This window comes from Schistocerca americana, chromosome 3 (genome assembly GCF_021461395.2).
Source record: "Schistocerca americana isolate TAMUIC-IGC-003095 chromosome 3, iqSchAmer2.1, whole genome shotgun sequence".
NCBI classification, from domain to species: Eukaryota; Metazoa; Arthropoda; class Insecta; order Orthoptera; family Acrididae; genus Schistocerca; species Schistocerca americana.
Genome location: NC_060121.1, coordinates 947499703 through 947515540, shown reverse-complemented (window position 1 = coordinate 947515540; position 15838 = coordinate 947499703). Strand labels below are relative to the sequence as shown.

Below are 15838 nucleotides of genomic sequence, written 5' to 3'. Positions count from 1 at the left end.
TCACAGACAGGAGCGCCTGCGATGGTTTACTCAACGACGAACTTGGGTGCACGAATGGCAAAACCTCATTTTTTTCGGATGATTCCAGGTTCTGTTCACAGCATCATGATGGTCGCATCCGTGTTTGGCGACATCGCGGTGAACGCACATTGGAAGCGTGTATTCGTCATCGCCATACTGGCGTATCACCCGGCGTGATGGTATGGGGTGCCATTGGTTACACGTCTGTCGCCTCTTGTTCGCATTGACGGCACTTTGAACAGTCGACGTTACATTTCAGATGTGTTACGAGCCGTGGCTCTACCCTTCATTAGATTCCGGCGAAACCCTAAATTTCAGCAGGACAACGCATGACCGCATGTTGCAGGTCCTGTACGGGCCTTTCTGGATACAGAAAATGTTAGACTGATGCCCTGGCCAGCACATTCTCCAGATCTGTCACCAATTGAAAACGTCTGATCAATGGTGGGCGAGGAACTGGCTCGTCACAATACGCCAATCCCTACTCTTGATGAACTGTGGCATCGTGTTGAAGCTGCATGGGCAGCTATACCTGTACACGCCATCCAAGCTACATCTACATCTACATTGATACTCCGCAAGCCACCCAACGGTGTGTGGCGGAGGGCACTTTACTTGACTCAATGCCCTGACGAATCAGCGCCGTTATTACGGCCAGAGGTGGTTGTTGTCGGTACTGATTTCTCAGGATCTATGCACCCAAATTGCGTGAAAATGTAATCACATGTCAGTTCTAGTATAATATATTTGTGCAATGAATACCCGTTTATCATCTGCATTTCTTGTTGGTGTAGAAATGTTAATGGCCAGTATTTTATTAATATTAGCACATCGGAACTTGTCTTACGTTTCCAATGATTAACATTAAATATAATAAGATGTTGCAGTACATTCTATCTGTTACGACTGCTTGACTGGATGTCAGCCAGTTCACATAGAAGAGGAGGGTGCGGGGGGGAGGGGAGAGGGGGCGAGAGAGAGGTGGTAGGGGGGAAGGACGAAGGGGATAGAGAGGGGAAGAGGCGAAGGAGGGGAAGCAGGGTGTGATTCTTCTTTGCCTTACGCACCTACCTGTGACTGAGTGACGTCAGCCACGAAGGCGGATCAAGGAGCTTGTGATATGACGGGAGGTGAGTTGAGGCAGCTAGTAACGTTACACGGTCGGCTCGTGCCGCCTCAGTCACCCTTCTGGAGTAGGGACGTGCGCGTTCCGCGAATCGCGGCCGCTGGGGAAGTACTGGTGTGTAGCTTGGCGTGGCGCGGTCTGTCTGCCCGCCACCTGCCGGCAGACGTGGTCCTTTTTCAGGACAACGATCAAGGACTCGGCAGGCGCCGCCGACGGCTGCCGGGAGGTTGGCGCCGGACCGGCCGGCGTACGCACGCTGCGGCTACGCTCAGAAGGCCAGCGGCTGCCGCTCGCCCGACAAGGTCGCGGGTTTGCTACCCACCGCGGCGCTGCGCAGCTCTGCTCTGCCTGCGGTTGGTCTTCTCGCAGCTCGTTACGTTCCTTTCCCCACCTCCGTCTACACCTGTCGTGTTTTGAACCAGTATTCAGGCACGAGACGTTAAACATTCCAGAAGATTTTGAAAAGAACTTTATTACGCCCCTGAAGAATGCATGAGCGGAAACATTACCGCATCGTCAATTTTGTGTGCCGGTTCCCAGCATGGGTGTAAAAAAAAAAAAAAAAAGAAAAAAAAAGAAAAAAAATACACTACTGGCCATCAGAATTGCTATACGAAGAAGAAATTAAGATGATAAACGGGTATTCATTGGACAAATATATTATACTAGAACTGACATGTGATTACATTTTCACACAATTTGGGTGCATACGTCCTGAGAAATCAGTACCAAGAACAACCGCCTCTGGCCGTAATAACGGCCTTGATACGCCTGGGCATTGAGTCAAACAGAGCTTGGATGGCGTTTACAGGTACAGCTACCCATGCAGCTTCAACACTTTACCACAGTTCATCAAGAGTAGTGACGGCGTATTGTGACGAGCCATTTGCTCGGCCCCCCATTGACCAGACTTTTTCAATTGGTGAGAGATATGGAGAATGTGCTGGCCAGGGCAGCAGTCGAACATTTTCTGTATCCAGAAAGGCCCGTACAGGACCTACAACATGCGGTCGTGCATTATCCTGCTGAAATGTAGGGTTTCGCAGGGATCGAATGAAGGGTACAGCCACGGGTCGTAACACATCTGAAATGTAACGTCCACTGTTCAAAGTGCCGTCAATGCGAGCAAGAGGTGACCGAGACGTGTAGTCAATGGCACCCCATACCATCACGCCGGGTGATACGCCAGTATGGCGATGACGAATACACGCTTCCAATGTCCGTTCACCGCGATGTCGCCAAACATGGACGCAACCATCATGATGCTGTAAACAGAACCTGGATTCATCCGAAAAAATGACGTTTTGCCATTCGTGCACCGAGGTTCGTCGTTGAGTAAAACATCGCAGGCGTTCCTGTCTGTGATGCAACGTAAAGGGTAACCGCAGCCGAGGTCCCCGAGCTGATAGTCCATGCTACTGCAAACGTCGTCGAACTGTTCGTGCAGATGGTTGTTGTCTTGCAAACGTCCCCATCTGTTCACTCAGGGATCGAGACGTGGCTGCACGATCTTTACAAAAGATTCCTGTCATCTCGACTGCTAGTGATACGAGGCCGTTGGGATCCAGCACGGCGTTCTGTATCACCGTCCTGAACCCACCGATTCCATATTCTGCTAAAAGTCATTGGACCTCGACCAACGCGAGCAGAAATGTCGCAATACGATAAACCGCAATCGCGATAGGCTACAATCCGACCTTTATCAAAGTCGGAAACGTGACGTTACGCATTTCTCCTCCTTACACGAGGCATCACAACAACGTTTCACGAGGCAACGCCGGTCAACTGCTGTTTGTGTATGAGAAATCGGGCAACCTTGTGTGAATGGCCTGAAAAGCTAATCATTTGTATATCACAGCATCTTCTTCCTCTCGGTTAAATTTCGCGTATGTAGCATGTCATCTTCGTGGTGTAGCAATTTTGATTGCCGGTAGTGTATTTTAAGGGTTCAAAACAAAAACAGTTCGATGATGGTTCTGTGTCAATGCTAAGCTATTTTCAGAAATCGTTTCATGCGTCAAACAGACGCACTAAACTATAGGCCTGTATCTCTGAATTCGGTCCTTTTTAGAATTGTCCAACACGATTCATGCTCACTTATTATGACATCTCTGGAGACCGAAAATCTCCTCCGTAGGCCTCAAACGGATCGTGAATACAAGAATTCGTAAACGCAGATTGCTCGCTTCTTCCACAAGACCAAAAGCAATAGATGCCGTACTACTTGATTTCCGGAAGGCGTCAGATACATTTCCGCATTGCTGCCTAATGAACAAAATGCGAGCGTACGGAACATCAGGTCAACTGTGTGACTGGACTGAAGAGTTCCTAGCGGACAGAACACGGCTTGTCATCCTCAACGGAGAGGGTCCTTCAGACTTAAAAGCATGTTTGATCGTACCTCAAGGGAGTATTACGGGACCATTACTTTTCGACAGTATATGTAAATTACATAGTGGATAGCTTCGAAAGTTCCAAGAGGCTTTTCGCATATGATACTGTTGTACACGGAGACGTAGCCACACTAGAAAACTGTAGTGAAATGCTGGAAGACGTAAAGAGGATTGAAGGTTGGTGCAGGGATTGATAATTGACTCACAAGACACAAAAAAGGAAAATGGCCAGGTGCCGGTAGGACTCGTGCACTGACGGTTCCGTACAAACTTCATTATGTCTACAGACAGTTCGTCCATTCCGGGAATCGAGGAGCTCGGTGATTTCTTCGTGTTGTCGACATTGATATGGGCAAAATATCGATCCCAGGCATTAGAAGAGTTCCGGGAATGTTTTAATTTGGATAAGAAATTGAAGCGTCCTCTTAGAAAAATTATGAATTGCTGTGCTGGTAAACTTCTACGTTATTTGATTTTCAAACAGCTGAGCAAAACTGAACGTACTCAGACATTGTCCTCTTTACTTATTCTGATCATCACTGAACTGACACACAATATTTTTAGCGCAACGCAATCTAACTTTCAATAATCGCTACCAAAGAATGGCCCTGACTAACAATAACCTATACCTTTCATGAATCACTTACCTCACAAAAATCCTATACCTTTCCTGAATCACTTATCTCACAAAAATCTTCGTTACTCGAACTACTGCAGTACAGCGAGCGCCAATACTGCCAGCTAAATAAACATTCTAACTACTGAAGGCACGCCGGCCGGGGTGGCCGAGCGGTTCTAGGCGCTACAGTCTGCAACCGCACCACCGCTACGGTCGCAGGTTCGAATCCTGTCTCGGGCATGGATGTGTGTTACGTCCTTAGCTTACTTAGGTTTAAGTAGTTCTAAGTTCTAGGGGACTGATTACCACAGAAGCTAAGTCCCATAGTGCTCAGAGCCATTTGAACCATTTCAATTGCTTGTTGGTTGAGAGTAATCGTTCTTGTGCGTTATAGACGCTGCCTGCAATTTATATTACGACCAGACATTGAGGTTCCCGGGCATGTCATTACTTTTCATTGCATTTCACTGCTCACAAACATACGTGGAACCGAACACTGATATTATTCTAGCATCCTGTTCTTGGCAATGAGGAAATCGACCATGAGGGACGAGCCTAGGGAAGTCCAAGATGTCTTTCTTGCACCGGCATTTGTCTTTGTAGTCTCTATCACATTGCAGGTGAATAATTTCTAGTTGTAGTTCAGAGCGAATCTCTTCAGTATTCGCTGAATATGGAAAGGATAGATGAAAATCAATTGAAATGACATAATTTTACAGACTTTATAGGTCTCATACACACAAGATTTTACGTATGTAGACTGAAGCGGAGAGTGAAAATTTCTGCCGAGGCTGGGAATCGAACCTGTCTCTCCTGCTTATTAGGCAGGTACATTAGCCACAAAGGCACGTTGGCACAGTGGTTTACACAACTGCACGGATTACCCTGGCACACCTCCGCCCTCGATCCAAGTTCTCAAGGTGCCTTAGTGGCTAACGCAACTGCCTTCTAAGCAGCAGACTCAGGTTCGACTTCCGGTTTTGGTACAAATTTTCGCTCGCCGCTTCAGTCTATAAGCGTACAATGATATCTGCATGAGACCAGTTAAGTCTGAAATTGTGTCATGTCATAGGTACCTGCACATGGGTTTCATGCTGGATCCTCCGTTTACGCTCGATACTGAGGTGTATTCCAGAACATGGAGAACCTTGGCATCTCTGTTCATGTGTATGCGGGGGTAAATAAAGTAGACTGTGACTACAGTGAGAATTTCGATCGAGGACTGAGGCGTGCCGAGGTAGCCCGTGCAATCGTCTGAGTCACTAAGCCTAGTTGGCATAGTGGTGGCTGTGTGCAGCGGTCCCGGACGCTCCGACGGTTGATGACTGGCGATTCCCGTTGCTATGACGACCGCCTCTTACTCGCCGCCCGCTTCGATAAGGCGATCCCAGCGGGCAAGACGGCCCTTTTTAGTTCTCATTATCGGCATAATTTTCGGCATATTTTTATTGCTTGTCGTATAAAAAACATAAAAAAGAAACAGAAAAAATGCGAGTATGCGTTTCGGTGTTAAGAATGGATCTAAGCACTATCGGATTTAACATCTGAGGTCATCAATCCCCTAGTCTCAGAACCACTTAAACCTAACTAACATAAGGACATCACACACATCCATGCCCGAGGCAGGATTCGAACCTGCGACCGCAGCAGCAGCAGCGCAGTTCCGGACTGAAGCGTCTAGAACCGCTCTTCCACAACGGCCGGCCGATGGTTAGAGAAGAGGGACATGACGGCAAGGCCTCGTAATTCGACCCCTACCCGCCCTGCCTCCTCCAGCCAGCAAGGTTCAAAATGGTTCAAATGGCTCTGAGCACTATGGGACTTCACTGCTGAGGTCTTCAGTCCCCTAGATCTTGGAACTACTTAAGCCTAACTAACCTAAGGACATCACACACATCCATGCCCGAAGCAGGATTCGAACCTGCGACTGTAGCGGTCGCGCGGCTCCAGACTGTTGCGCTAGAACCGCAAGGCCACTTCTGCCGGCATGTCAGCAAGGCGACCGCTCGCGATAAGCGTTTTTCGGCCAGTGGATTTGTTTTTAATTTATTGTTGCTTTTCCGTATGCAAGTGGTGGAAGAAATGCAGTAATCATTTTTGCCATGAAGCAAACAAAACCTCTCTTTTTTTTTCAATTAAAGAAAAGCTAGCAGTAACAAAAAATTACTAAATTAGAAAAAGTGATGAGAACATCAGTCTAGAAAGCATTTAAAAAATGGTAAGGCGCCCGCTCGCGAAAAAATAAGGGAAAAGAGTGGCTAACGCACCTGCCTAGTAAGCAGGAGACCCGGGTTCGATTCCCGGCCTTGGTCCAAATTTTCACTCGCCGTTTGTCTGTATACATCAAGATCAAAATCACTTTCTAATGTTGCACATCTTGAAATTGTTGCTTAAATTTTTCCATAAGGGATAATAAAACATGTGAACAACATTGAAACTTTCTACACAACGACATCTCGCACAGACGATAATCTAGGGAAATGAGCTTGATTTCGTTTCGCCAGCCGCCATTTGGAGTATCTTCCGTTTTGCGCAAGCAGGTAATATTCCTCGCACAGGGGATTGAGAAGCGAAGATATTGTCGGTGCTACACACGACCGACTCGCCGTTGCTGCTATTAATGGCACCGATGTTAAAGCTGACCCTCCCGTATTTCACAGTTGGCGCCTCTCCCGTATTGTCGCGACCGAACTGTTTGTTGGTGGTGGACCAGACAGCGAGGTTATCGGTCCCACCAGGTTAGGGAAGGACGGGGAAGGAAGGCGGTCGTCCCCTTTCAAAGGAACCAACCCGGCATTCACCTGAACCGATTTAAGGAAATTACGGAAAACCTAAGGTTTGAACCGTCGTCCCCTCGAAAGCGAATCCAGTGTGCTAACAACTGCGCCACCTCGCACGTCGCGACCGAACGATGGGTGCGCATTTTCCTCACTCCTCACCACGCCGCAGATGCTCTGCTCGCTAGTAAGGCGGGCAGGGCCGCAAGATGACACGCAGGGGGGCTCACGCCAAATTCCTCAACAGCAGCGCGAGTCACGGCGACAATCATCGCAAGTTGGATCGCAGTTTCAATACGCAGTTTGCTGAGGAACTTTGGCTCTGGCAGAGATGGCGACTACTTCTGCTATGTTAATAGATACAAGTTCAGAATCGGATTCCGATTCTGAGTTTGAGTTCGAAACGGTGTGTTACATCGCTTTGATGAAACAAAAAGCAGAAAAAAGTGCGTACACGAAACGAAGACTAAGTCAGGGGGAATTCCCTTTAACTAAGGTATTTGATGATGAAAAATTCACGAACTAGATTTAACCGTGATCAATTCCAAGAAGTGCATGGTCTCATCAAGAATGACATTGACAGACAGGGATGCAATGATATAAAGCCGATTGGAACCAAGGAGAAACTAGCTGTGTTTTTAAGGTAAGCTATTATGATTAACATATATCTCTATATATAAAAAAGTTCTGTTGGTTTTTGTATAGCCACTAACCTCTCCGAAAGCTCTTGACTGATTGCTTTGAAATTTTGACACAACGTTTTTCACATGTTTAACAAAGTTTGTTAAGTGTGGCTGGCTAGCTGGCTGGCTACGGGTTCTCACACCGAAGAAGGAATGAGGAGGATCATATGGCGTGAGTCATAAGGGACAGAGTAGCTGGTGACAAAATCCCTTGCTGTCACCAGGGCTACTGTATATATAACGAGAAGTGGGCAAATTTCATTATTATTATTAACAGAAACCGTATTTTCGTAGCAGAAGCGGAATCCTTTAGTCATAAGGACTATCCAACAACAAATCAATTTAAACAGTCCTCAGAGAACTTTGTGTCATTCTCTTAACACACACACACACACACACACTATATATATATATATATATATATATATATATATATATATATATATATACTCGGACGACAGTTTCGATTCTATATTGATATCAAAGACGTTGTTAAATCCATCTATTCCGTTTTCACTGGTAGGTATGGAGGGCTACACGCTAGTAAGGAATGATATTGTAAGGAACCTAGGCATCTTTTTTGATAAACATTCAACCAGGACAGAGCACATCACGAAAATTTGCTACAGAATTTTAACAATGTCAATGTAAAATGTTAACATCGAATTACAATGCAACTAATCATTTCGTATGTCCGTTTCCTTGACCACTTTCTCCCACTCCTCAGCTTTCAGCTTCGTTTTCAAGTAATGTTCATGGATTGTATCATACAGAACCTTGCGAACACGTACGGCTTCAATTAGCTTTTCCTCCATTTCGAACTACCAACAGGCAGAACCACCGTGAGCCTCGCAGTAAACTGCGTACAGGAGACTGCGGTCCGCAGGGTCACCAAGCGCAGGAACTGCGTCACGTCACGCTGCGCTCTAACGTGCGCAGGACCATTCAGTTGTGTGGTTCGCAAGAACTCACCGTGAGTCACCCTGCGTCAGCTCACGGACCTGCGTCTCAATTTTCGCCTAGCCTAAAAGAGTGTGGGCAGGCACGAGTGCTCACGCTCAAAATCAGCGAGTTGTTAAGCTCTGCACTACAGAGTGGGAATGTGATTCGTGCGGCAGTTGCGGCACATGCCATTCAAGGGCACTATAGCAGTTCCTCCTCCGACCGGACGGCATTATGCCCTGTCTCGGGATGGCATTCGCTGTAGTGGTCTGGAGATCGTGGACTGCGTCACGACACCCCACTGCTAACGCGAAGCGGATTATTACAGCGAAAGTGGATGTGGATGGCCGGACTGGCTTTGGAACGCTGTTCCTGTCCTGAGTGAGTTCAGCACAGCGCTCGGTCCGGGCTCCCGGCTGGCAGAAGCGAGCGGTGTCGGTATTTGGACCGGAAGCAGAGCAGCAGGTGGGGCGCGGAGCAGACGCGGGTTGGCAGTATGCAAACAGCGGCCGAGCGCGCGATGCGCCGGCACGCGGCGTAAACAGAGTGGCGGGACACTACATGTGGCACGGCCTCGGGGCACTTTGTCCTGCTGGGCTGGACGCCCGCCAGCGGCCGAGCTGGTAAACACGGCGAGAGGCGCCCGCCTGCATCGTGCCACGCCACGCCACGCCGCGCTCTGAATTCGCAGGCCGCGTCACTGCGCAGTCTGTCGAAGCCAGCACGCCCTGCAGTGTGTTTCCCTTCTTTCTACTGGTAGTCATTTTCATCTTGGTTTACACAGTAATGAGATAGCGAGATGCGCAGATATACGGTCATGGAAATAAGTATTCATACAGTAGGTGGTGACAAACTACGATGGTGTGTTGGGATGGTAAATCACCCACAGCGCCGATACGAATAAGTACCTTCATAACCGTGTTCTTGGTAATGAAGCTTCCCGTATGCCATGAATCTATTCTAGGAAAATAAAATATGTTACACTCCGCACGGTCGACGACAGGGTTGGGTCAAATGGCTCTGAGCACTTAGAACTACTTAAACCTAACCAACCTAAGGACATCGCACACACCCATGCCCAAGGCAGGATTCGAACCTGCGACCGCAGCGATCGCGCGATTCCAGACTGTAGCGCCTAGAACCGCTCGGCCACCTCGGCCGGCTACGACAGGGCAAGATGTACTCATACAGCGGACTACCTTCAACCAAACAAACGGCTGACGCAGCCCCGGAGTGCATGCCACACTTGTGTAGTCGTGCGGCGGCAGTGACGCAACAGCACGTCGGACGTGGGTACCGTGGAACACCAGAATGGGCCGCAAGGGGAAGGAAACGACCATTGGGGAACGAAACATCGTTGTCGCCCAATATCTTCAACACAAGTCGTATGCCGAAATTGCGAACATCATAGGACGAAACCGAGCGAGTGTGCTATCTATCATTAAGCGATATAAGGACAGACATGTAGTAATAAACAGTGAACGACACGGTCGTCCACAGAAGCTTACAACAAGCGAGACCAGAATGCTACTAAGAATCGTCAAGAAACACCCGAAAACGACAGCGTCGGCACTACCCGCATATGTACATGACCACTTCCGAAAGGACATCACTCAAAGGCCAGTTCGTACCGTTCTCAATCGTTCGGGCTACAGAGCCAGGGTCCCGAGACGAAAGCCCTACATCAGCAAAAAGAACAGGAAGTGGCGGATGGAATTCGCGAAACAGCATGTGTCCAAGACAGCAGACTTCTGGAATACTGTATTGTTTAGGGACGAAAACAAATTTAATATTGTGCACGATGATGGTAGGATCTTGGTCTGGAGAAGACCGAATACAGACCTCGACCGAAACAACATTCAGCCCACGGTGAAGCACGGAGGTGATGGAGTGATGGTATGGGGCTGTATGTCGGCCTCCGGTGTCGGAAAATTTGTGTTTGTGGAAGGTACCACGGACAGATTTGTGTATATGAACATTCTCAAATAGAACTTACAACAGAGGCTCTCCTTCGAAAATGGGAAGGTATCACGTCAGAAACTACAAGAAAATTCGTCCATTCCATGCCACGGAGGTTGCAAGAAGTAATACGTTGGAAGGGTATGCATACGAAGTATTAAACATGATGTGGCTTTGTTAGAAGTGTCATTTTCTGTTAGTGTATGAATACTTAATTCCCAGCGCAGTAGAGAACTTGCCAGACGTTTTTGTATTTTGTTTTCTAAAGGCTTGTTCATTCTCGTTCTATATACCAGCATAGCTGCATTGGCGACTGGCCAATGTGTATGGTGCATATCCGATTAGTGTTTTTGGTTTCGTATTGCCAATAAAGGCAGTTTACTTTTCCACGCTCTAGTGTATGAATACTTATTTCCATTACTGTAGATGGCGGTAGTATCTCATACACGAAGCATAAAAGGGCAGTACTTTTGTGGAGTTGTTAACAAGGACAACGCTACGACCGACGGCGTTCACTTAACGACCGAGAGTAGCAGCGTCTATGTACAGTTGCCAGCAGACTAACAACACCGAATGAAATAACAGCGTAAATGAATGGGGAGTGTACGATCAACGTATCCGTTAGGACAGTTCGGTGAAATTTGGCGCCAATGGGCTATGACAGCAGACGGCCGACGCAAGTGCCTTAGCTAACAGCACGACATAGCCTGCAGCGTGTTTCCTGGCCTAAGGACCCTAGACGGTAAAACCGTGGCAGGTCAGGTAAGTCCTGATTTCAGTTGGTAAGAGTCGATGGTAGGGTTAGAGTGTGGCGCAGACGCAACGAAACCATGCACCCAAGTTGTCAACAAGGCACTGTGCAAGCTCGTGCTGGCTCCCTAACGGTGTGGCCTGCGTTAACACGGAATGGATTGGGTCCTCTGGTGCAATGGAACCGATTACGGACTTGAAACGGTTATATTCAGATACTTGAAGGCCATCCGCAGCGTTTCATGGACTTCATATTCCAAAACGACAGATTTTTTATGGATGACAATGCGACGTGTCACATGGCCACAATTGTTCGCGATTGGTTTGAAGAACATTCTGGACAGTCCGTACGAATGATTTCGCCATCCATCGAACGTTTATCGGGCATAACCGAGAGGACAGTTCATGGACGGCTATAGAGGTAGCATGGCTCAGTATTCCTGCAGGGGAATTCCAACGAATTATTTCGCCCATGCCGGGTCGAGCTGGAGTTGCTGCACTACGCCGGACAAAAGGAGGTCCGACACCTTATTATGAGGTATTCCGTGAGCTTCGTTATCTCAGTGTATGCCAACTCGTTATACAGGACGATTTTACTAAATGAGCTGAAACTGCACTAAATGTTCCGTGATACAATACGGAGCTGAAAAAGGTCATGTGGACAGATGGCCGTGAATGTGTTCCTCCAAGGGAGGCACACCCACTTGAAGGTGGAGATTAAATATATTTGACAATAACCTTGGTATCAGCACCAGACAGGTGGCCCACCGGCATGGGATGAGCCAAATGACCATATGGAATATTCTCTGCGACAACTGTTATTATTTACATCACTTACAATGCGTGCAAGTCTCTTTTCTTTATCAGTCTTCTGACTGGTTTGATGCAGCCCGCCACGAATTCCTCTCCTGTGCTAACCTCTTCATCTCAGAGTAGCCCTTGCCACCTATGCCCTCAATTATTTGCTGGATGTATTCAAATCTCTGCCTTCCTCTACAGTTTTTACCCCCTACAGGTTCCTTCTAGTACCACGGAAGACATTCCCTCATGTCTTAACAGATGTCCTATCATCCTGTCCCTTCTCCTTGTCAGTGTTTTCCATACATTCCTTTCCTCTCCAATTCTGCACAGAACCTCCTTATTCCTTACCTTATCAGTCCACCTAATTTTCAAAATTCGTCTGTAGCACCACATCTCAAATGTTTCGATTCTCTTCTGTTTCGGTTTTCCCACAGTCCATGTCTCACTACCACACAATGCTGTACTCCAGACGTACATTCTCAAGAACGTCTTTCTCAAATTAAGGCCGATATTTGACATTAGTAGACTTCTCTTGGCCAGGAATGCTCTTTTTGCCATTGCTAGTCTTCTTTTGATGTCCTCCTTGCTTTGTCCGTCATTGGTCATTTTACTGCGTAGCTAGAAGAATTCCTTAACTTCATCTACTTCACCATCAATTCTGATGTTGTTCTCATTTTACTAGAATTGCAAAACTACAGTAAGCTATCGTACGTTAGAGAAGACCGTGGTAGCTTTCCTAGCAGCTCTGGTCATTTAAGTACGTAACCGGGTTACCTGTATGTTAGGTGTGTTGCATACCTATCGGGCGTTACCTCATAACGATTGCTTTCTTTACGTGTGCAATCAGTGTCTTACTAGATTTCCATAAAAACCGGAAGCGGTGAAGCATTTAGAAACTGAATGAGGATGTATAAAGAGGCAAGAAACTCACGAAACATATTTGGTTCTACATATTTATTCTGCAGTCTATTACTTAAAAGTAAATAGTAATTATGGAAAATTTGAAACTGTCACTTCATAATTCAGGCTTTATTCGAAAATTGTTGATTTGTAACATGAAACAGAGGGATGTTTTAGTAAAGATAAAGAAAGCACTGTAGATTCTATCATTCAGCGCTAGGAAATACAATTTCCTCAACAAAAAGTTAAAAAAAAAAAAACGCAAAGCAGGTATATATCAAGCATCGCTTCAAAACTTCGTCAAATTTATATGACATATGTTCCTGTTATTCAGAAACAAGTTTTACATTCATAAACAACTTTTAAATTTATCAATAATAACAGGGTACTCTTAACGTTTGTCTTGATAAAGAGCATTCTATTGTTGTGGTTGTTGTTGTTGTGGTTCTGGTCTTTAGTCCAAAGACTGGTTTGATGGAGCTCTAGATGCTACTCTATCCTGTACAAGCCTCTTAATCTTTTACTGAGTATAAAGTAACAACATATTTGTGCATGTAAATTGTACTTGCATCAAAAGTAATAGTTCAAATGGTTCAGATGGCTCTGAGCACTATGGGACTTAACATCTATGGTCATCAGTCCCCTAGAACTTAGAACTACTTAAACCTAACTAACCTAAGGACAGCACACAACACCCAGCCATCACGAGGCAGAGAAAATCCCTGACCCCGCCGGGAATCGAACCCGGGAACCCGGGCGTGGGAAGCGAGAACGCTACCGCACGACCACGAGATGCGGGCAAAAGTAATAGTTCTGCTCACATAAAAGTGCAGAAGTTACGAGATCAGTCAGTTTTTATTACTTATAAAACGCAGTGCATGTTCTGTGAGGGTATAAAATACGCAATGGGCTAACACTGAGTGATGTGTGGATCTAATTATGTGTGAAACAAAATAAGGGAAGTCTTCGGCACCAAGTTTCTCTCTTACACTTCCATTCGAATTTCTTTCAATACCGATGCTACCAAAACTACCGGTACCACTACCATTCACTGCGTCTTTTATGTAGTGCACCAAAACTATCTACCCGGGTTTTGGTAGAGCGCAACACCTATGGACTTGCGTCTTCAGCGACGGTTTTGTCGCCGATTCGTCGCACGGGCCATCGCGTTGCTGGGTTTTCTCTCGCCAGTCCTTTTCGCAGATGATGCTAGCCTTACAAGGAGCGCCATTGTTAACCTTCACAACACCCAACTGTGGGCTACAGAGAATCCCCATGATATCTAGCAGCGAAGCATCAGCACCGGCTGCGCCTCAATGTGTGGGCGGGAATTAATTGACTACCACCTCATGGGACCAGTCACCCTCCAACAACGCCGTACTGGCGAGGCAATCTGCATTTCTTGCGGGAGACAATGGCTCTGAGCACTATGGGACTTAACAGCTGAGGTCATCAGTCCCCTAGAACTTACAACTACGTAAACCTAACTAACCTAAGGACATCACACACATCCATGCCCGCGGCAGGATTCGAACCTGCGACCGTAGCAGCCGCGTGATTCCGGACTGAAGCGCCTAGAACTGCTCGGCCACAACGGCCGGCTTGCCCCTTTCCTCCCAGGAATTGTTTCCTGCAGTTTCTTCGTATGTAGCAAGATTACCCTGTGCAACGAATATTTGGACTCATTCATCGATAGGCAGTCACGTATGACACCTGCACGTACAGCAGTGCGTGCTGAAGCATGGCATACAGGACAGGAACGTGCGCCTGCCCCGGATCCATACCTCCCGGCGGATAAACGACAAGGGTTGGTGTGCCAGCCACCCTGGATGTGGCATTTAGGTGGTTCCCCACATCTCACTAAGTGAATAGGCGGACTGGCTGCCAAGTTCCGTCTTAGTTACAGGATTCGCGAACATTTAAAAAAAAAAATTTAAAAAAGCTTTGGCAAGAGCAACAGCGCACTCAGATATCTGGGGTAGACATGTTCCATCCTGGGAGTAACGGGACGGGCCAACCCTTAAACTAGCCATCCCAAATCCGCTAACAACCATGCTGACGCTGCCCCGATGCGGAACAGAGGCACAAGGAAAGAAGAGGAGACAGTCACAGATGAACGTCCACGAATATGCCTATTGGAAAGTGTGTAGGTAACACTACAAAACATGAGGTATCAACATGAATGCGTGTAGCTCAAGACAGAAAATGCATAGAAGGGCAAGAGAAACCCTCTACTCAGCAGTGGATGTTAGTTGGCTGATGATATCACCTACAATTCTGTCTTTCAATGGACAGACGCAGAGTAACGGAAGATTCAAAACCTTCATTCTAGACTATGTGACGTGCGAGTTGAACAACGTCACAAAGAAGGATTTTTCTGACAGTTGCGAACGGTTATATGAACGTTGTGTGCGTTAACTCGAGTTTGACTGGGAGGGAGAATATGTAGAACACCTAAAGCACTAAAATCACAGTCTTTTCCATATTTCTTATTAATCGAGTCTCGAAATGGTTTGGATTCTCGGGATATACATAAAAGATCTGACGGATTGTGTGAGCAGCAATTTGCGACTGTTCGCTGATAATGCTGTGGTGCACAGTAGAGTTACGCCGCTGAATTACTGTAGCAGGAAACAGTAGGAAAAAATCGTGTAATGTTCGAATACAGTTTTAGCTTTGTGCTGCTTGGCACAGTCACGTCAGGTGAGTATAGAGGCTTAAAATTGCAAAACGATATTAAATGGGAGGAGTGCGGAATTCCGGTAGCAGGGAAGGCAGATGCTCGACTTCGGAATGTTGAGGAAATTCAAGGAAAGTGTAGTTCATCTATAAAGGAGACCACGCGTAGAGCAGTAATGCGACCGAAT

At 46.8% G+C, this 15838-nt stretch overlaps 1 protein-coding gene across 1 annotated transcript in view; it reads left to right on the top strand.

Moving 5' to 3' along the window:
* LOC124606569 (dorsal-ventral patterning protein Sog) overlaps nucleotides 1-15838 on the top strand; it is a 491731-nt gene that overhangs the window by 136115 nt on the left and 339778 nt on the right. The window lies entirely within an intron of this gene.